This window comes from Nilaparvata lugens, chromosome 14 (genome assembly GCF_014356525.2).
Source record: "Nilaparvata lugens isolate BPH chromosome 14, ASM1435652v1, whole genome shotgun sequence".
NCBI lineage: Eukaryota > Metazoa > Arthropoda > Insecta > Hemiptera > Delphacidae > Nilaparvata > Nilaparvata lugens.
Window position 1 is genome coordinate 13,909,661 of NC_052517.1, and position 22,751 is coordinate 13,932,411.

The 22,751-nt window shown below is 33.7% G+C and overlaps 1 protein-coding gene across 1 annotated transcript in view; it reads left to right on the top strand.

Moving 5' to 3' along the window:
* Positions 1–520: 520 nt before the first annotated feature.
* The window catches only part of LOC111058836 (rho guanine nucleotide exchange factor 10-like), a 92,944-nt gene continuing 70,713 nt past the window's right edge, over positions 521–22,751 (top strand). The window contains exon 1 of the mRNA XM_039441179.1: positions 521–918. The gene's annotated coding sequence lies outside the window, so the exon portion shown is untranslated. The remainder of the gene's footprint in view (positions 919–22,751) is intronic.

Here is a 22,751-nt window from a genome sequence, read left to right on the forward strand (position 1 = left end):
CGTTCACTTTTTTCTAGCGAAATAATCGTTGACAAATCTATTCTAATTTCCTTCAAAAATAAGATTCAATCCCGCGATTTTCATGTAATAAATGAATTTTGAACATCAATCTTGGATTATGAATAATGCATTATGAACATTAACACATAATCTCTCGATAAATAAAACAATATTCCCCTTATATCCTCAAAAAATTCGAAATCTACACAGTAGTATTTTCAAACCTACCGCTCCTTATTTCAGTAATAATGGTCTCCCAGTTCGTGCTGCACTCTAGTGTCATATTTTCGTACTAACAAAACAATAGACAATATTTATATAAAATATCGTTTATTTACAGCTATTTCATTTCTCTTAAAAAATCATATCAGAATATTAATTTTTGATAATCATATTCGATTCATATAAATTACCTCAATGATTCTATACAAATTTGTCAACAATTTCGTAATCCCCAGGATCAGTTATTACGATAATTTTTGTCTGCTCTGTTGGCAGTATGCAAGTTTACTCCTGTTCAGAAGTTGTTTAGTCTATCCTGAACTTTGCTGTGTGTTTGCAATGGAATGTTGATGGAACGTTTTGTTTAGTTTTTTTTTTATTTATAGTGAGTTCTAAGTGAATAATTGGAATTTCTTGTCACGTTCCTCCATAGTGTAATCGGTATCGGCAATTATTTATTCGAAAAAGTGTCAAACCATCTCAGAATAGCGTGGATTTAAAAGTTTTACAACAGTTTCTTTCTTTGCAACAATATTAGTTTCCGAAATAGTTCAAAACCATCTGGCTGTATATTGAATTGTGCTTTAGATTTTGGTGCTAGTCATTATTAATTTCTTTATAAAAAGTGTGTAAATTTGTGACCAAAGGATATAGTTTACAGTGTTATCGACTACAAACAATGATCTCAACTTATTGGTGAGTGTATTTTGAACTTTGTTAGGCTACTTCTTATTTTGATTGTTTCATATTATCTCCCACAACAATCATAATGGTATCGTTTAGTGTTTAACCCTACTTTGACCTAATTATTGCACCGAATCTATAATTATTACTGTTAGTTTTGCGTGTTTATTCTTTTTTATATCAAATTTAGAGCAAACAACTTATATAAACTCTCTGAATACCACAAAATTGTTTTGTTTAATAATGAAGATTCAGATTTGATAGTTTGAGCCTGAGGTCGGTGTCATAAAAATTAGGTATTTAGTATTTTATTCAAGTACTTGTCAGGTAAAACAATTGATCTAGTACTTAAGCATGAATTGAAATCGTGTTTATAATGACCTTTTTTATATGGTAAGTTAACCGCAAATTCAATTGTTGATCTTCTAAAAATATTAGAAAGTTTCATAAAATTCGTCCCGGTGTAGTCCCTGCTTTGTCTTCAAAAAATATTTATTTTTGTATATTTTTATCGTCTATTTCTCATTCAGTTTGAGCTCAGAGTGTTAGTGCTAAGTTGAAAACTGGTCTAAATTTGAAATGAATTATAATATTGTCAAAATCTTTTTTAAATAAGTAGCCTACCTACCAGGTAGGCCTACTGATATTGAATTGTAGGTACAGTATTTATAAAATGTTACCATATTGATTGTATTTCTCCTGTAGAAACGCCCCTATTTAACTAGACTAGCTTGAATACTACTTGATACGGTACCGTACGGTATTTATTTATTTAATCATTCAGAATTACACAATTACTCCTATTATTGTTTGGTTGAAATAAGTAAATAACTCATTGTAAAATACAGTTATATAGGCTACAGTAGCCTAAGCTTAAGCTGGAGCAGATCCAAACATAAATAAATACAAATTATTCTTAGAAACTAACCCAAAGATAAAAGATTATCTAAATCTAACAATATGTTGGCCTTCTATGTAGGCGACCTTCTCCTAGAATATGGTAAATATCTGGCGAATTGATAGAATGAATCAGCTCTTTGTTTTCGAGTTGAAAATTGTGATTTTGTTATCAGAATCATTGACTCATGTAGCTTAGTTCCGATATCAAATTAAAGTTAATCAAACACACGTGTCAATTATTGTATGTAGAGACTCATTTAGATAATTTATTTTAAGAGCATTACATCTCGCATTATAGCTACCGTATTGAATATAAAATTCAAATTTTGTGTTTTTTTTAGTTACAAATAGAAGCTTCCAACAAAGAGGATACTGTCGTTTTTTTTCATCTATTTTCTTACATATTCATAAGTAGCCTAACTGGTTTCTTGTAGAGATCTAGACTACCTACAAATTTTAAGTAACTTATTAAAAAACATTTTGTATTAGGCATTAATTTTAGGTAGCCTATTGGCTTAAGAGACTTCTAGGGCCAACTATTATACTGGAAAAATTGTCTACTTATGGGTAGGCCTATTACAATATTGATGAGTTTGAGTTGGTTCGGAACCCACCTAAGTCTTGAGGTTCATTCATCTCTCATCACCTACGCACAAGACTTATGATCATCCGGGCATCATCCTCAGCATAAAATGATTTGCTATCTCTGCTGTCACAATTTCTATAAAAAAGACCGAAACGGTCACCCTTCCAACTTCAGGACGGAGAACACGATGCTTAGTGCCAGTTGCTCAAATGCCGGTTAAATTTTAATCCTGATTAATTCCACGAGAACCAATCAGAGAAGCCGTCTTTTCAAAAAGATCTGATTGGTTCTCGTGGAATTAATCACGATTAAAATTTAACCGGCTTTCGTGCAACCGGGCCTTATTAATTAATTTAATCAGAGAAATATTAGTTTCGGCTCTCATTGCTGGGTAAATACTTTTTATCCTTATAAGAGAACAAATATCCAATACCATGCTAAATTCAAATGAATAATATCAAGTCCGTCTGTTGGAGGAGACGATAAGTCGTCGGTCCTGACTATCTTAAAAATAGTCGTCATCATCCCTCTCACTCAGTACCCACGCACAAGCCTAGGAGCTTAGTGGGCATCACCCTCAGTATTATCTTATCTAACTGTAGTGAGAGTCTTGTTATAAAGTCAGTTGAAATTATAGGACAACAGAGTTGCCAATTTTATGTTACCACTATTATAGCATTCTATTTTAGTAATTCGAGTTAATCCGGTAAACTATAAATAAATAATATATAAATAAATGTTTATTTCCCAAAAAACTAAAACTACAACATCAATTACAGAGAATATTAGATAAATTACAATCACATACAATAGTTAGTTGCAATAAAAATGTCCTATAATGTGTCCTCTACTTGTTTAGTTTTTTCTGTGTGGAAATTGACCTACTCCACTATGGCGTACCATGTTCTAGAGTAGGTTAAATACTATATTACTATTTACTAAGTAATATCATAGAGAAACAATAGCATAAGTAGATATCCCATGGTATAGGGCGTTTATGTCGCAACTTTTACTGTTATCCCAAGCCGATAGTTCATGTAGTTCTTTCCCATGCAGCTGTGTGACGCTGGTAGTCTCTCAAATTGTGCCGTTCCTACACTCTCACCCCAACAAAACAGTAAAAATTGATAATAATTGACAGTAGTCGGCTTGAGATAACAGTGAAAGTTGCGACATAAATTCCCTATACCATGGGATATCTACTTACGCTATTGTTTCTCTATGGTAATATCATAGAGAAACAATAGCATAATTGTTTATGCTATTGTTTCTCTATGGTAATATACTATATGATTTATTATTGTTAATAATAATTAATTCCTTCTCAAATATATTTTATTCATAGAAAATGTATATATTTCCATGATTTAATAATACATTTCTATAATAATTCAGATAAAATACTTATGTAGGTAGTCTATAATATTACTGTAGGCTATTACATTAGTAGTCCGCAAACAATTTGGCAACAATGCTGAGTTGGAAAAGGATATAGCTATCTGCTTTGTCCAATGTCAGACAAGGATAGCAAACCAATGTTAATCAGGTGATGACTTTATAACGTGGATTTCACTATAGATAGACTTACCAAAATGTGGGAAATTTACTGAAATATTACAAAAAACTGTTTACTATCTTTTACCATAATGTGCACTTGCTCACTTTCATTTATTTAAGAACTAGCAGGTACCCCGTGCTCCGCAAGGGTCTAATTAAAAACTTGACTCACTGAAATCTTGAGAATTTGAAATAGGCCTATGCCTATAATCATCCTCGGTATATCTAGAATCTATATGCTAAATTTCAAGTTAATCAGTTGAGTAGTTGAGACGTGATGATGCGTCATTCATGAATTTCCTATCCCGTACGCGTATAAGCCAATTCTTTCCTTTACTATTCTAGTAGTTCTGTGAACAGTAGACCTCGCGCAGTTATAAACCACAGTCTCCTCTAATACTGTCCATCAGAGTAAATTCTGTCCTGTCAACGAGATATCGGTGTATAAACGACTAATGGCTGTTTGGGTTGTTGTATCGACAATGCTAATAATTTGATGTGAACAGCTATGCTACTACATATCATCAAAAGCTTACCGAGTTGAAAGCAGAGAAAAGTCGGGAGAAAATAATAAGCTACTTCAAGTTATCAATTGCATGCCTCACTGCTGCAATTAATAGTCCACACAACAGCTGTTTTTTCACCAAGTTACATTGAGATATTGAATTGCATGCGTCATTGCATGCAATTTATAATCCACTCGACAGCTGATTTATGATGAATAATTCTAAAGTGTGATTTTTACGGTAATATTGGCGTTCGAAGGAGACTCTCTTTCCTTTTTGTATTATCTTTAAAATGCAAAATTTCAAAAAACCTTATGTAGCCTATACGTCGACGCGTAACAGGAACATATCTGTCAAATTTCATAAAAATCTATTGCTGCGTTTCGCTGTAAATACGGAACATAAAAACATAAAGAGAAATGAAAAACCGTCGACTTGAATCTAAAGGTGCGTACAGATTTACGCGCCGCGAACATGAGCAATTCACTTTTAATCAGCTGATGCCAAGCTTTTTATATCTGTATCTTATCGATTCTGTAAAAATACAGATATAATCAGCTGATTAAAAGTGAATTGCTCATGTTCGCGGCGCGTATATCTGCACCTCACTTCGCTCGGTCTATTATAGATTTTATAGACTAACTAAGAGTGTAATATAACTAAACAATACCTTGAAACTCTATACAGAAATATACTAAAATTTGATAATTATTTTAATAATTTGATAAATTTGTTTCAATTTCATTTCATAATAGAAACCCTGTTCAATATACTGATATTATACTATTCAATACATCTCCCACAAAGGAATTTGTCCTTGCTATAATTGAAAAGTCAATAGCCCAGACTCTCATTAAATTAACGACCAATTTCATTCTCAATAAATGATTGACCAACTATGCGAGATCTCAAGTCTCTCTCCTTTCTCTCTCTTTCCCTCAGTACCCTTTCTATCTACCTTTCTCTCTCTTTCAATCAGTATCTTCTCTCTTTCTCTCATTATCACCACTCTCTCTCTCTCCTTCTCAGTTTCAATCTCCCTGTCTTATTCTATCTTTCTTTTGTGTCTTTTATTCACTTCTAATATAATTTGTCATTGAAATTGAAACTAGATCGCCACATTGATTGTTCTCTCTCTTTTCTTTCCTTCGTCTTCTTTGTCTTCTTCACATTGTCCGTTGTCTTTCTCTGTACCGCGCCGCAGCCTTCTAAATCTGCGGTTACGTCATTCTGAAATATTACTGCGTTCCATCGATCTAATACCCACTAAGAAAGGCCTGAAAATTATTAGCAAATGCCTTTTAGATAGTATCATGGTTGGTGGGAATTCTTCCATACATTTCAGTGACTAATAGGCAACTGGCAGTCAGTCACTATTTTGTAATTTGTTAGTTTATTTGCACTTGTTTCACTCTCCCTGTCTGAATCTCTCTTGCCGGTCGTGAGTTGATGGAATGGAAAGGATATTATTTTTCGCCCCACTTGGATGTAATGAGCTGGTTTTCGTGCGTCATATGGAGGCCGAAAATGATTGTTTTCTCACCAGGCCGGTAAAAGTTTTACGGCCCTAGGGCTGTAAAATAACCTTGAAGTCAGCTGATTCTGATTTGATGTGAACGTGTTTACAAAATGGTTTATGAAACGGAATCAGTTTATGCTTCTAGAATTGAATAAGTATTCTGCAATAAGATACTATCATTTAATTTGGATGAATAAAATACAGATAAGATATATATTATAAACTATTCAAATTCGATTTTCAGAGTAGGATAGAACTTCTAACCTAAACTTCCGAAGTCAACGACAACAAGCATTGTTGACGTTGACATTCAGATTTGCCAAATTTCAAGTGTGCTAAAACAGCTGATCAAAAAACTTTTCTTTATTTGTGTTTATTATTCAAGAATCAAAACATTTATAATAATATCATCTTATTGTCATTTGGAAGAATACAAACTATAAACTCAACCTCTTACATAATTGAACATAATCTTTTAGGTTATTTAGACAAATCAGAATAAAAAATAAACATACTTGGACAATTTCCTGATATTCAGATTACCTCATATTTGCTAGAGCTATGACCTTCCTGTTTTGCTTCCGGAAATGCCTAATAAACAATTATTCTCATATTTATATTGTTTATTTTTCTGTGTGGCGAAAAATAACGTTCTCACCATGGGCAAAAATGTTTTTCCGGCTCTCAATCTTTTCTAGTCCTCGGCCTACGGCCTCGGAGTTTAAAACCAATTTCGAGCCGGAAAAGTCTCATTTTCGGCCCTAGGTGCGAGATATAGGCTACTATTATATCCTTCTTAGTGAGTCGACAAAATTAAAATTATTTGTTAAAACATCACAATATCTCTCTCTTACTCTATGTACTTAGCTCCCTCCCTTTTTCTTGGTTAAAGGAATATCTTTTGAAGGTACCTATATCGTTGAAGAATATCATTTTCCAGGTCTGGACATTTATACGTTCGAACTTGTCATGTAGATGTTCTATTACAAATTTATCAATATTAAGCCTTGCCAGTTGTTTGCAGCTATTTGAAGGTACCGATCCTCTTTCTTGTCACTGCCTTCTATAGACGGTAGCTGATTCAGGTTTATTGATGTAATATTAACTGTTCATTCGCGTTCAAAATAATCAATTATATTTTATTAAGCAAGAAATTATATTTTTCAATAATTCCTTAATTAATTTTCATAATAAAGATGAAACATTTTGTTAATTAATTATCAATTCTACATGGTTAAAAGACGATCTGGCAATAGAGCAAAGTGAGAGAGAGACAGCGCTATTCGCTTTGTTGAATGATAGACAAGGATAGGATAGTAGGCCTAATACCATTGCTAATCAAACACTGCCATTATAACGTGGACCTCACTATAGGTTTTATATGCATGGTGTTTTGTTCAGTCTAGCAGCTACTTAGTTTTTGAAACTAGGCAGGCAGCTGACTTGAGAACAGGCTGTCAAACTGAACAGCTGATGCTGTGGAATGTCAATAGACCATCTGCCTCGAGGGTCCTCCTCCTTCTCCACCTCCTCCTCAAATCTGACAAAGCACACCCCCCTTCTAATATGCAGCGGCTCGTGTCAAAAGATACCATTCAACAGATGAGGCGCTGAAAAAATGAATGTGAGTTTGGAGGAGGAGGAGGTAGGTAGTGGTGGCGGAGGAGTACAGAAGAGGGTAGCAGGTGATAGCGGTGGAGTTCGTGGAATTTGAGGAGCAAGACAGAAAATGAGAAATGTAGAGAGAGATGTATTAGATTAGATTAGAGTTCTTTATAATTATTATTTAACGAAAATCCTAAATAAATGCTGCAAATCACCCCGAAGACCTCTGCTACTGCAGACATTGACAACAGGGTTAACAGCTAGATGGAAATTCGATGAGAACTACTATCCAAAAATTAGTTGCCAGCCCGGAAATCGAACCCGGTACCTCCCTATTGACAATCAGGAATGCTTACCCTTACACCAAACTGACAATCTCTGGATAGCAGCGCTCATTTTAAATCCTAAATTTAGGATTTTCGTTAAATAATAATTATATATTAATTAGCATTTGAATAAATGCATTCTCTATTTAATTCCATCTGTAATTAGAGTTCTTTATTCATGCAGGTTACAATATATTCTGGCTTTTTACAATAATGACTAACTAATTTACAATGAATGACAGTATGACTAATAATTATTAAACGTATTTTGCATAGTATGAAAAATTAATAATCACAATGAAAATTGAATGCAATTTGGATAAAAAATAATTGTCGGCTCTGAAAAGGATATAAAATAATATAACACACGACCAGATCGTGTTAGAGAGATTAGATTAGAGTTCTTTATTTATGTATGTTACAATATATTCTGGCTCATACACTAATTTACAATAAATGACAGTGTAGCTGATTAATCAATTAATGTTAAAAATGGTAAAAAATTATTAATCACAATGACGATTGAATGCAATTTGAATAATGGTAATATTCTATTGTCATGTAACTACATAGATCCGAAGACCAAAGATTTCTCATGAAATTTTTGCAACAAATAGTGTCCAGTGAAATTTTCTTATATCGACCTTAGTTTTCGAAATTTTTGAAAAACGTTAATAACTAGAAAACAGTTGGTCAAAATCTAATTGTAAGAGTATGTTTGGAAAGAGGAAGAAATGTTAAATAATTTATGCATATAATTAAATTTGTTCCTTTGATGTTTTTGAACTTTTTATGAGCGTTCAAACTGTTTGAAATCTGGCTTTGAACTCCACGAATGTACTTTGATCAATTTGAGCACTCATGAGAATTTCACCAAAACGTCATTTATTTATTTATTTATGGAGACAACAGGTTACCCCTAATATGTCTCCTTTACTAGGTCATACTCACATACAAAGGAACAAATTAAATGAATCTTATTGGAAATTTCTTCCTCTTGTTAACCATATACTTATAATCAGATTTTGACTAATTATTGTTTTCTAGTTATTGACGTTTTCCAAAAAATATTTAAAATCGATAAGTTATATTATCTCAAAAAGAAAGGTCGTTTTGAGAAAAAATTACAAGACATTTTTGTTGCAAATTTCATGTAGATTCTGTGGTCTTCGGCTCTGAATAGAGTGACATCCTGTATAGTATTGATTCAATATCAATTTCAAAGTAAATTTTGAATTCAAATAATATTTTTTCAGATTCTAACAAAATTGAAATTGAAATAATTTCATCATGTGAATGGCTGTTTGAAAAATAGAGGCAAACGAAATGATTGAACATGACGTGGTAGTTGAAAGAAGAAGAAGGAGGAGAGGATGAAGTAGAAGAAGACAGAGCAGGTGAAGAGAGCTCGTGTACCACCTGCCGAAATCGGGGCTCCTGCTTTATTAAATCAAAATCAAAATAAAAAGCGAAATAATACCGCCACATGCCACCTTGAGGAGTCACCTGTTGACGCCGGCCTCAACAAAGATTGCATTTATTTCTGGAAGGAAGAGAAGAAGGGACAATGGAGAGAAGGAGAAAGATGGATGAGGAGAGATAGAAAAAGTCGAAGAAAATGTATGTTTATATTTTAAGAAAAAATTATAAAGAGAGCCACGTTATAAAGCCAGTGGAAATTTTATTTTTGGAAGGAAGAGAAGAAGTTCCAAAAACTATGGACAATTAATAACCTAACTAAAAAGAGTATCTAACATTTTAATGTTAATAAGAATAGTTCATGGTTACCTTTTTTCCTCTCCCGATTATATTGATATTATACTTACAATACTACAATATAATATACTAGCCGTCAGGCTCGCTTCGCTCGCCATATCCGTCTAGCCAGGGGGCTCCGCCCCCTGGACCCCCGACTGAATCGTCCAAGAGTGAGATAAGCAGGCTCGCTTAGCTCGCCTGCATTTTTCATTTGAGCATTTTTATCATATATGGTGGGACGATCCAGTCGGGAGTCCAGACTAAACATCTGGCTAAACGGATATGGCGAGCGAAGCGAGCCTGACGGCTAGTAATATAATATTCCCAGGAATAGCTCTCATTGAAGTAGCAGTGCCCAATCAATTTTTCCGCGATCAATGCATTTCAATCTTCAACTTGGTGCCAACCTAACAAAGTCAACTCACAGATGGAATTAAATGGAGAATGCATTTATTCAAATGCTAATTTGATTTTAATTCGGGGTGATTTACAGCATTTATTTAGGATTTTCGTTAAATAATAATTAAAGTCAACTCAACTTAATGCCAATCTGACAAAATTATTAATTTAGTTACCAGTTAACAACTGTTTCGAAGAGGTACTCTCTCTAGATTATAGTTCTATATTGACATATGGTATGGACATTTTTCAATTATAATTAAGAGAATAAGAAGAATATACATGCTAAAAGATGAACTTTAAACCCTTAAAAACCACCCTTAGAGTTAAAATATTGCCAAAAGATTTCTTAGTGCGCCTCTAAATGGCCAACTGAACATACCTACCAAATTTGAACGTTTTTGGTCCGGTAGATTTTTAGTTCTGCGAGTGAGTGAGTGAGTGAGTGAGTGAGTCAGTCAGTGAGTGAGTGCCATTTCTCTTTTATATATATAGATTGTACTAGTAGTTCTGTGAACAGTAGACCTCGCGCAGTTATAAACCACAGCCTCCTCTAATACTGTCAATCAGAGTAGATTATGTCCAGTCCTGTCGTGTCGGCGAGATATCAGTGTATAATGACTAATGGCTGTTTGGGTTGTTGTATCACATTGCTAATAATTAGTTGTAAACAGCTATACTACTATCATTAAAAGCTTACTGAGTTGAAAGCAGAGAAAAGTCGGGAGAAAATAATATGCTACTTCAAGTATCAAGTGCATGCCTCATCGCTTGCAATTAAATAGTCCACACGACACCTGATTTTTTACAAAGTTACATTGAGATATTTGCAATATCATAAATGTCTATACATTCATGAAATGCAATGACGCATGCAATTTATAATCTACTCGACAGCTGATTTATGATGAATAATTCTAAAGTCTGATTTTTACTCTAATATTAGCGTATGAAGGAGACTCATTTTCCTTTTGTATTATCCTTAAAATGCAAAATTTTGAAAAAACCTTATGTATACGTCGACGCGAAATTATACGTCTGAATAAATCAGCTGTTCTGAATAGTGAGTTATGTTTTTTCTGGCTCTAAATTTTGTCAAATTACGCAAAAATATTCAAATTAATGGTTATTTGAGTGTGACATTTTTGTTTTTTATTCTGTTTTCAACCGTCAAAATTTAAAATTCTTAGTTTCCGTTGTTTTTTAGTGAAAATGGACTAAATTTTAGAAAAGTGAAACCATAACCCTATTTTGGACTTTTGAAATGTTATCTAAATTTGGGAGAGGAATAGTACAAGGAGTATCCTTAGTTTTTCTCTCCCAATCAGTGCTTCTTTGTAAAAATTATAAATAAATAAATTCAAAAAGGAGCATAGGCTACCTGTCAAATTTAATGAAAATCTATTGCTGCGTTTCGCCGTAAATGCGGAACATATAAACATTTAAACATAAAGAGAAATTCAAAACCATCGACTTGAATCTTAGACCTCACTTCGCTCGGTCGTTCAATGAATAAAGAATTATAATTATAGAGATAGAGAGGAGAGAGAATAAGGGGGGAGAGAGAGGATCGAGACAGTAATAATATAGGAGAGAAACTATTTTCTTGCTCCTAGTAGCCCGTTGTGGAGTGAAGTCTGTCGAAAGCTTTGGCAACATCTATCAAAATATTGACTGCGGTCGATGTTATTATTTTGCCAACTAAATTATACCTGTAGCTTATCAATTGTGGGGGCTAAAAGCAAAAGCTGCAAAATCCACTTTTTTCCGGAATTGAGTTATTGGTACCACTGTGAGCTGTTCTGTGTCTAGTTTCAGAATATGTAACTCTTGAAGGCAAAAACTGCTCGGAAATATGTTATTTTAATATATGAAATATAGCCTTGTTTGCAAAGTCTGCAATATCCAAGTTCAAAGTTTGACGTCTGAGAAGCATAACCAACAAAATCCAATTCCACCAATCAGAGTTCTTGATTTGGTCATGTGACGTACATGGCCGCTTTTAGTTGTGATGGGCTGTATGTTGTTGACTTCCAATGAGGATTGGTTTGTAGTGAATACGGTAAAAGCTCACGAATTTATTAATATTCATATTATTAAGTTATTTCAATAAACTTAAAGTGTAATGGAACCTGATGAAGAAAATGGTATTTCACCGGTGTCACCCAGTAAAGCAAGGAAAAGGCAGCAATAGAAAAGTTAGGTACCTTTTTATTCCTGTGTACATCATTATTTCCTCAAATTCTAAGTAGTATTATGGTAAAGGCAACGCTAACATGATGGTTTAACAATGCTAAAATTTAATAAATTATGTTAAAATAGGCAATGCTAGATTTAAATGCCCAATATTCATTAACATCTGGAGCCATAAAATATAAAGTTGGAAGCAAAATCAGCAATATCCAAAACTGAGAAGCAAAACCTGCAAAGTCACAACTAAAAACAGCTGTAACTACTCAACAAATGAATTTGAAGCCTTAATACTTTGGGAAAATTCATCATTAATATATTCGAATTCATAGAAAAAATTTCATCCCTGTACATTTGGTTTCACCACCTCAACTTTTCTTTTTGCTCTCCTGTAAAATTTCACAAAGTGGATTTTGCAGCTTTTGCTTTTAGGCCCCACAATTACTATAGTTGGCGATGGTGAAATGAAGATTGATTAGTATCATTGGTTCGGCCGCCTGTCTGGTGGTTCTCAAGGTCGTTTGGAAGAATGGAGTAATGCTGGGATCACTTGTGGGTCCTTTGTTGTTTTTAGCGTATAATATTATTTTTCTTTTTTATTCCTTGTTGTAAACGTCTTGTTCATCTCCTTAACATTGACTCTATGTCATATTTCAAGGATCTGTTGTGTAACCCTCTGTTCCTTCAGGATATATTATCACAGATACAAGCCTTGTCTGAGGATATATTTTCAAATTTCGTTTATCTGTACTCCTTCCATCCATTCATTTTCTCTTTGCCATCTTCCTGTTTATTCTTAACCCCCTTATTTTCTCATGTATTTTATCCGTCTACACATTATCCTCGTCCACAAATTTGTCTTTTTATCCTAGTCTCTCTAACATATGTTCATATTCTTTGAATTTCTCGTGAATATTTACCATCCATTTTCTTATTTAATGTGAAAAGTGTTTATCTGTAAGTGTTTCCCCTTCACAGTTCTTTCAATAGTTCTCATCCTATTACTTCTTGACAATTAACCTATTCTTTTTATCATTTTCTTTTAAAAATCAGAAAATTAATTTACAAATTCATCCAACTCAGGCAGCTACTATCAATAGACATGATGAAAAATATTATACAATAGTCGAGTCCATAGCAAGATATGGCATTTTGGCCTGGGGAGCTACAAATTTCTGCCACATCGATCCTATCTTCAAGGTTCAGAAGCTAATTTTGAGGATAATAGGACGCAAACATCCACTCTTCCCTTCAGTACTACTATACTCGGAGCTCAGCATCAGACAGATTTACATTCACAGACTTCTAACATTCACCAGAAAGAACCAACAACTCTTCATCAATTTGAATCACCCGCAAGGAACACGCAGAAGGAACATGGACTTGGCAATTCCCAGGATGACAACATCAGCTGCTCAGAGGCCAGCCACATATTTAGGACCAAAAATTTTCAATAAACTGCCAATAGCTATTAAAGAAACAGTTCCAATCAATTCATTCAAATCGAAAACAAAAAAGTGGCTCCTGTCCAATAGAATCAATCATGGAGAACAATTAGTTCTATGAAAAATTTTCCATACTGTTTCATTCTCATTTTCTTCATTATAATGATTTTTCCCATGAGTATTATAAATGTTTTTATGTTAAATTTTTATAAAATTTCTACATCGTAGGTTATCAATTTTCTTTTTTAAATTTGTGTATAGAAATGTGGTTTTTATGAACTTCTAATGACTCGCAAAATGTATCTTTATTAGAATTTTTAACTTTTGGCATAAAATCTTAAACAATAGCAAAATCAGTGGCATCCCGACACATATTCATGTATAGTGGGGGCCACATTTTCTTAGATCAGCAAGTAATCAACCAATTGTATTAATACTTTGTAAATAATTGTACCTTATATGCTTTTTGTAATCATGACTATAATTTGAATAAACTCCTCTGGTCGTGTTGTTGCCTCGACCAGAGACATTATTATTATTATTATTATTATTATTATTATTATTATTATTGTCATTTATTGTTAATTTCCCCCTACACACAGATTGATAGTCTAGTAGGGGAATTCCAAAATATGTTGTATATTGTATTTCACATTCGTGTATTATGTTTTTTGGAAATTGAATTGAATCGAATTGTTTCTATCCCATTCTCTTCATTTATCCTCTCCTTCGTTCTCCTTCTCATATCAATCCACGTTATCTGAATACCTTTTACTCAGTACCTCTTTATCGCTATTTTTATAATTTCTCTTTTATCTCATCCCTTATATTTCCTTGGTTGTAGTTTTTTTTTCACCTACTCCATGCTTCTTCTACGCTCCTTCTAAAACATCTGCTAATCACTAGTTTTTCTGTACTATTACTTCTTCTTATTCTTCGTCATCATCATTATCATCATCTACTTCTTGTTCATCATCATTTTCTTCTACTTCTCCTCCTTCCCTCCACCTTCTTCTTCTTCGTCTTTCACATCTTCCTTCTCCTCCTCCTCTTCTTTCCCCCCTCCAACCACCCTTCCTTCTCACCTCCTCCTCACCCTCCCCCTCCTCCTACTCATCAACCATTCCTACTCCATCTCATTCTCATCCTTTTTCTCCTCATTCTCTTCCTCCTCATCATTCTCTTCTTCCTCTTCCTCTTCATTTTCTTCTTCTTTCTCCACCACCTCCTCCTCCTTCATCACCCTATTCCTCTGTGACCAATAGCAATCTCCCATAGTAGTCTACATTCCATATCTGTTGTTCACACTTGAATTCCTCTCCCATTGTATTGTAGGCCTATGTCTCAGCACCATGCCTTATTGTGACTCAATTGATATGATGCCTCAACAGTTCTATTATTTATTTCACTGTAATTCGATTACATCCTTCCAGCCACCCACTTTGAAACCGCTGTCTGATTCAGTTCGAATTGTCAGCTTTTTCCTTATGAATAACATCTATGTTGCCCATATAACCAATGCTTACAGCAACAAATTTAATCTCAATATAGGCGAACCAAATTATTTTCACGTATTTCTCTGTTAGATTACCCATCAACTTTTTTGTATCATTTTGTGTTGTGTTTACCTTTTCTTTTTTGATGTATTTAATTTTAATCAATAGTTTCTACCTTTGTTATTCTTGGTATTTTGTGTTTGAACTTTGAACTTTATTTTCCAAAAAAAAACATTACAAACAAAGAAAACGAAAAACAATAATGGTACTTACTTATTGCATTAGCAAGTTTATGCTAAATGTAGCATGTATTTCTTTTCAAAGATCTCTTTTTTCAATTGTACATCTTGTACTGAATCATTTATTTGGGAAGTAGTTGACTCAAGCGTATTGCTCAGATGAGACAGTTGATGTTTAGATGGGTTCCAAGTCACTTCAGAGTTGCTCAAATTATCCTCACCAGGAAGAAGACTAGTAGTTCTGTGAACAGTAGACCTCACGCAGTATTCTCATCCACAAGTACCTGATTGAAACTAATAGACCGTATGGAAATACAGCAATAGACTGACTTCTCCACACATCTGTGTAATCACTTGTCAGCTGATTTATGATGAATAATTCTATAGTCTGATTTTTACTCTAATATTGGCGTATGAAGGAGGCTCCTTTTTCCTTTTATGCTATCCTTGAAATGCAAAATTTCCAAAAAACTTGTATATACGTCGACGCGCAATTAAAAAAAGGAACATACCTGTAAAATTTCATGAAAATCTATTACCACGTTTCGCCGTAAATGCGCAACATACAAACATTTGAACATTCAAACATTTAAACATTAAGAGAAATACCAAACCGGCGACTTGAATCTTAGACCTCACTTCGCTCGGTCAATAAACTTTCATTATATTATACTCAGCAAGGGACTAACATTAAAGTATTGTGGTAAATAAACCATTTAAGTATTATTACATAAAGTAAATATGTATATCCTATTATATTAAGCGAGCAATTTCTGTATGTTTGTTTATATTTTTATATCTGGTTATTTATGTTCAACGTATCTCGAAAACGGCTCTAATGATTTTCACGAAATTTGGAACATAGTAGGTTTATGATATAAAAATTCGATTGCACTAATAATAATAAACTTTATTGCCAAGAACAATGCATACAAAATAATACTCAATCATCTAGAGCATAAACTAATAATAAATAATACAATTATGAATATTATATACATTTAATTCTCTTGACAATAAATACTATGATGCAAGGGAAGCTTCCCTGTACGCATGGAGGAGTTGCTGCAGACCCTAGAAACTCTCTTATAGTAGAAAAAAAATCAATTTGTTTATCGAATTCCTTACATATTCCTTACATACATATGTATCCAGTAATTATAACTAGGAAATGAAAAACAAGGCATTGAGAAACAAAAATAAAAGTCATACAACAAATAAAGAATAAGATGAAAGTTATCAACAGAAAAAATAGTAATTAAAATAACTTTTAGAATTTTAGAAATGTGATCTCTCACTGAACATCAAAAAACATAGCTTCGACCGCCTCCGGAAGAAGACCGAATAGCCATTCTCTGATCAATCTACTGTACAAGGGGTACGATTGGCAAGATCTTACATTGTCAGGCAAATTATTGAAGAATTTTGGACCTAAGAGCAAGAAAGATTTTTGGAATAGGTAGAACTACTTACCTATAGGAATTGGAAGAACTACTAGGTCTCATCCCTGGGAAAACTCGCTGAAGGACATGAAAAGGATAAAAATTATTCATCCTTGGAAAAACATGATAATTTCGTCGTCTGTCGAAACAGAAGATGCGTTTGTGGGAGAGAAACAGATTTATTTCCAGCTGTGTAATCAATCAGCGAGAAATATTATCTAGCTAGACAATTTAATCGACTTGATCAAAATAATCTGATTTGTTGACATGAAATGATAATCCTTCTAAACTAGAGTATATCATGATTTTCAAAGTTGTTCATTATTTGACAATTTTAAGTGATTTGTGAGTGTTATTTTGTTATTCAATTTGGTTTGTAAATAATCTAAAATAGAGCTTTTCTGTTTTCAAATGTTTGAACTGAAAATTGAACCTGAATTCAAGTTTATGGAACATAACCTACTTTCTGTACTATTTGTAGTGTATAAATCAAAATTTGGGAAGAAACAGTTTTGGGCTGTGCCTGTAAATCCTTCCCCAATCATTTTAAAGAATTATTGTGTTCGGTTTATCAATAGTCAATAAATAAATAACGAGCGAAGCTCGGTGTCCCGATATGCAATAATATAGTAAATAATATTAATAATAATTAATCATAACCTATTTCATAATTTATAACCTTCATATTAATCTTTTTGTGTAGTTGAGAAGTTGATATTGTGGTAATTATTCATATTGAATGAAAAAGACTAAGAAATTGTCAAAAAACCACTGATTTATTGATAATTAGAAAGACCGGTTTCGGTTATTACACCGAAGAGTGTTCGGTTATTAAGACCGAAACCGGTATTTCTAATTATCAATAAATCAGTGGTTTTTTGACAATTTCTTAGTCTTTTTCATTCAATTCATATTAATCTTTTGCCTGTTGGTCCTTCCCCAAACATTTTAATGAAATGAATTTTGTGTATCATTGAATAAATAAATAAAGTACTGAAACTTGAATCTGCAGTTGGTTATCCATTATTCATCTTCAATAATCTACAGTATATAAAAATAATGAAAATTCTTCTTTTGTGAAAAATATTTATTAACACTACTTTGTTTTATAGTGGCAAAACATGTTTTGTGCTGGTATAGGACATTGTCAAGTCCAGATATTGCAGTTTCTTACTCGACAATCTTATTTGAATACTCCTAACATTTACCACCCCATCCTCTCCACCCCACCCATAACAAATGTCTACTCTTATAAATTACGTTTTACTTTCAAATATATGAAATATATTATATATATATATATATATATTATATTATATATATATATATATATATATATATATATATATATATATAAAAGCGAAATGGCACTCACTGACTGACTCACTCACTCACTCACAGAACTAAAAATCTACCGGACCAAAAACGTTCAAATTTGGTAGGTATGTTCAGTTGGCCCTTTAGAGGCGCACTAAGAAATCTTTTGGCAATATTTTAACTCTAAGGGTGGTTTTTAAGGGTTTAAAGTTTGTCTTTTAGCATGTATATTCTTCTTATTCCAGTTAACAATAAAATAATCGAAAAAACTCATTTCATTCAATTTTCATCATCTAACTCTGCACTTTTATCATTTAGTTTAAAATAATTTTTTATCGTGTTATCTTTCTCTATCGGGTTCTGTTTTCTCATTATCCTTTTACACACCATCTTTTTTTCACCCCTCTTCTTTTATATCTCTCTTTCTCTCTCTCTCTTTCTTTTGGTAGAGAGTTAGTGGGGAGGATATTTTTAATATTCTTTCCGAAGAATGGACATTGATATATCCAAAGCTCCGCCAATTTATGTAGATGCATAACAATATAATTATCTATAGTTATTATATTACAAATTACTTTTTCATATCATATACAGTTCAATAAGTTGTTTAAGTGTATAAGCCAGTATATATTGTAATCTACATAAATAAAGTACTCAATCAATCAATCAATCTCTCTTTCTTTCTCTTTTCTTCATTGTCATCGTCAACTTATTTATCTCTCTTCTCGACCTTTTGCCTCTCTTCACCCCGTTATTTTCTCACTCTTTTTCCTCTCATTTTCTTTTTCTTCACTCTCTCACTCGCTCTCTCTCTATCTATATTTCTTTCTCTCTCCTTATTTTGGACGGTCAAAGGCCCCCTTTGCTTGCTACAGCCCCATCATGTAGAGAGGGGCGTTCAACCTATAATTATAATTCAATTTACCAGTTTTCTCACAAACAACGGCTGTTTACTACTCGGATGCTAAGGTGAAAAATTCACCTTAAATTGTCAGCTCTGCTCATGGGTGAACATCACCGCTTCCCATTCAGTCAATGCTGACAGTGTGAGGAGACTCACAGCATAGACTTCTGGCATTTAATTGTGGGTTCCTGGTTTTGGATGGTGCCTCGCGGAGGAGGTGGAGGAGGAGGATGAGGAGGTGGAAGAGATGGAAGAGGAGGATGAGGAGGTGGTAGAGATGGAAGAGGAGGATGAGGAGGAGGTGGAAAGAGGTGGAAGGGGAGGAGGTGACGAGGAGTAGGAGGTTGAGGAGGAGGTGGTAGAGAAGGAGGAGGTAGTGGAAGGGTTGGTGGAGGACGAGGAGGAGAAGGATGAGAAGGTGGAAGAGAAGGAGGAGGAAGATGAGGAGGAGGTGGAAAGAGGTGGAAGGGGTGGAGGACGACGAGGTTTTTTTGAAATTTTGCATTTTAAGGATAATATGAAAAGAAAAGGAATTCCTCAATACTCTGATATCACTATATATATAATCTATTTTGAAGATAGGATCAATCAGACTATAGAATTATTCATAATCAATCAGCTGACAAGTGGAATATTCATTGCATGTATTACACTGATGTCTGGCCGTGTCTATTTCTATAAGGTAGGTGTTAAGTATTCGTTTATTTACTTAAATAAGACAAAATAGAACATTAGCTTGATGCCATTAGGCCAGATCAAGTACTAACTATTTATTCTAAATCCCATGGTAACGTTCCAATTAAAAATATGATTTCTCAATATATTACAGTAGGGTTTCAATATTTTTAATGATGCGTGCCCATTAGTATCAATATTCTCACATTTGAAAAACAAATTTAATAGGTGATTGAAAATAAAATAGAAAAATTATCATATGAGATATAAATTCAAACGTGTTTCTATTAACATAAGTGATTTTTTGTTCTTGGAGAAAACAAATAACTGTTTTTAAGAGTAAATTATGATTCAACTGAATCAACTAGAACAGGTGACATCAGATACTTGTGGATGAGAAAACTGCGTGAGGTCTACTGGTCACAGAACTACTAGTATTGTGATGTAACTACATAAATCGGCGGTGCTTCAACGAATAATTTTCGACTCTGAAAATGATATAAAATAATATTCTTCCCATCAACACACGACCAGGAAAGGAAGTACCAGAAGGTGAAGAAAAAGATGGAGTAGATGTAGGAGAAGATAGAATAGCCATGGAGGAGGAGAAGGAGGAGGAGGAAGAAGAAGAAGTGGGGGAAGTTAGACTGCCTTTTTGATTGTTTGACCAGAAAGTAATAAGTGTTTTGGGGGGCGTGTGATAAAAGACATGAACTGGTTTGAAAGAGTGGCAAGAAGAAGAATAAAAAGAAAAAGAAGGAGCAGGAGAAGAAGAAAAGGAGAAGAAAAATAAGACGACGACGACAGGAGAAAAATAAGAAGGAGAGAAAGAAGAAGGAGGAGAAGTGGTGGAAAAGAAGTAGAAGAAGAAGAAATAGAAGAGGACGACGACAGGAGAAGAAAAAGAAGAAGGAAAGGAGGAGAAGAAGAAGAAGAAGAAGAAGAAGAAGAAGAAGAAGAAGAAGAAGAAGAAGAAGGAAAGGAGGAGTAGAAGAAAGAGAAGGAGAAGAAGAAGAGAAGGTGAAGGAGAAGAAGAAGAAGGAAGAAGAGGAGTGTCATTGGTGAAGGAGGTGAAAATTATCAGAATGTATTTCAGGAAGAATAGACTGACGGCGAGAATGAACCATGGTAGGAGAAAGTGAAGAAGAAGATGATAACAAATAATGCAAAATATGATTAGAGAAAGAGAGATAGAAGGTAAATGGAAGAACAAGAAGGCTAATACAAAATAGAAGAATTATAGCCGTTGCATTTTGTGTTCTGGATTTTGGTTTTCTGAACCTTTAGAATTTCCAAATAGGTGCATTCGTAGTGGAAGAGTTGGAGAACTTTCTATAGTTATAAAACTTGGTGAACTTTAAGAACTTTCTTGGAGAACTTTCTATAGTTGTAGAACTTGGTGAGCTTTAAGAATAAGTTAATTACTTACTATAAAGCATAGTTTTCATTAGTAGAGTTAGGGGTAGAGTTCCTTGGGCAAGTACTAACTATCTTGTCAACTCTCCCAATGTAAACGATCATAGTACAGAACTAGTTTTTACTATAGTAGAGTGGGATAGTACTCTAGCACTTGCCTTCCCCCACCACCGCTTCTCACTCTACTCTACCACTACTATGCTAATGAAACCAGTCTCGAGCTAGTAGAGTAGAGTTGTGCCGTAAGCCATCAAGCTTAAGAAGTATTGTTATCCTATTATATTAAGCGAGCAATTTCTGTATATCTGTTTATATTTTTGGTTATTTATATCTGGTTATTTATGTCCAACGGATCTCCAAAACGACTCTTAACGATTTTCACGAAATTTGGAACATAGTAGGTTTATGATATGAAAATTCGATTGAACCAGGTCTCATCCCTGGGAAAACTCGCTGAAGGACATGAAAAGGATAACAATTATTCATCCTTGGAAAAACAGAAGATAATTTTGTCGTCTGTCGAAACAGAAGATGTGTGTGGGAGAGAAACAGATTTATTTCCAGCTGTGTAATTAATCTCGGTGCCCCGATATTTTATTAAAAATTATCAATTTATTAAAGTGTTAAGTGTTTAAGTCTTAATTTATTAAAAAATATTGACATTTTAAGTTCAGTTTTGTTCACTAGGCAACACACTTTACCTACTATTCTCAATTGCAGTGGAAACAGTTACTCGACCAAGTAAGTAGAGTAGAGTTAGTATGCCAGTTACTCGACCACTAACTCTACTAGTGAAAACCAGGCTTAATTGGCGAGACTTGAGATATTGTCAAAAAATCCATTCTACCCACATAGTTATAGAACAATATGACAATAATGTTACTGTGATACTTGAAAATACAAGTAGGCTACCTTTTTTTACATCTATTCTTATGTGTAAAACTGAAATAGTTATTTGTATATCTAGAGTGAAAAATGCCACTTTTTCTCCCTGAAGGGAAAGATTGATGTCCGAGGCAAAGCCGAGGGCAACAATTTTCCCGAGGGAGAAAAAACATTTTCACTCGTGATATACACATCATTTTCCTCCACCTACATTTTTATAAAAGCTGCAAATAAAAAAAATGTAAAAACTGTAACAATGACCAGTAACAATGTGTTACAACATAACCTAAAAAGTAAACAACTGGCTTATAATCACAGTTCACCGCCGACAGCGCTATGCGCTATCTGTCGGCAAAAGTTGTAACAACAATGGCCGACTCAACTACAACTATGATGAAGTTCCCGTTCCAAATTATTAGTTAATGAGGAATATTCGTTGGCTGGTATTTTGAATAACATGAATATAACAAAATATTTATACATTTTTATTATATACTGATATGAAGTTTGTAATAATTTTAGCACACAAACATAAATGTCATTTATTGATCAAATGTCTCGTTGAGGTATTGGATTTAGTCGGTTTAATGACTACTCTATAATATGCTCCAAAAATGGCTGACTCCAGATCACGCGGTTCAGATTTGAATTGCAGATCAAAAATATTTGTTGGCTGGTAT